The 597-nt window shown below is 41.0% G+C and overlaps 1 pseudogene; it reads left to right on the top strand.

The window, feature by feature from the left end:
• Positions 1 to 246: 246 nt before the first annotated feature.
• LOC144222004 (U4 spliceosomal RNA) lies at positions 247 to 379 on the top strand (annotated as a pseudogene).
• Positions 380 to 597: the final 218 nt, after the last annotated feature.

Below are 597 nucleotides of genomic sequence, written 5' to 3'. Positions count from 1 at the left end.
TTACATATATTGCAATGAATTTTCATTAACATTTATATTTTGTTGACGAGAATCACAAAATCACAGAGAAGTGAGTAACTTGTTTGGGGTCATGCAGTTAGTTAGGTGTGTAACCAATACCGGCCCAGGCTCTCTCCTGCATCTACGCTCTTCACTGTTTAACCAGTAAGCTAACCTCCCTGAACAAATGTCTTAGGGTGTCTACCTGGTGAGTTTGTGATGGTGATTACATAGGAAATCCATGTAAGCTTTGCGCAGTGGCAGTATCCTAGCCAATGAGGTTTATCCGAGGTGCGATTATTGCTAATTGAAAATCCATGTAAATGAGATTGTCTCCTAAATTGGGTGATTTATTTATTTATTTATTTGTTTTCTTGTTTATTTATTTTTTAATGTTTTACTTAGTTCTTAATTTTTTTTAATGTTTTATTTATTTCTAGGAGATAGAGAGAGAAACAGCGCAAGCAGGGGAGGGTCGGAGAGAGAGGGAGTCACAGACTGAAACTGGCTCCAGGCTCCGAGCTGGCAGTCAGCACAGAGCCCGACGCGGGGCTCGAACCCACGAACCGCGAGATCATGACCTAAGCGAAAGTCGGA

Source organism: Crocuta crocuta, unplaced genomic scaffold (assembly GCF_008692635.1).
Source record: "Crocuta crocuta isolate KB4526 unplaced genomic scaffold, BGI_CrCroc_1.0 scaffold141, whole genome shotgun sequence".
In the NCBI taxonomy this organism is placed as follows: domain Eukaryota; kingdom Metazoa; phylum Chordata; class Mammalia; order Carnivora; family Hyaenidae; genus Crocuta; species Crocuta crocuta.
This window is presented reverse-complemented; position numbering and strand designations above follow the sequence as displayed.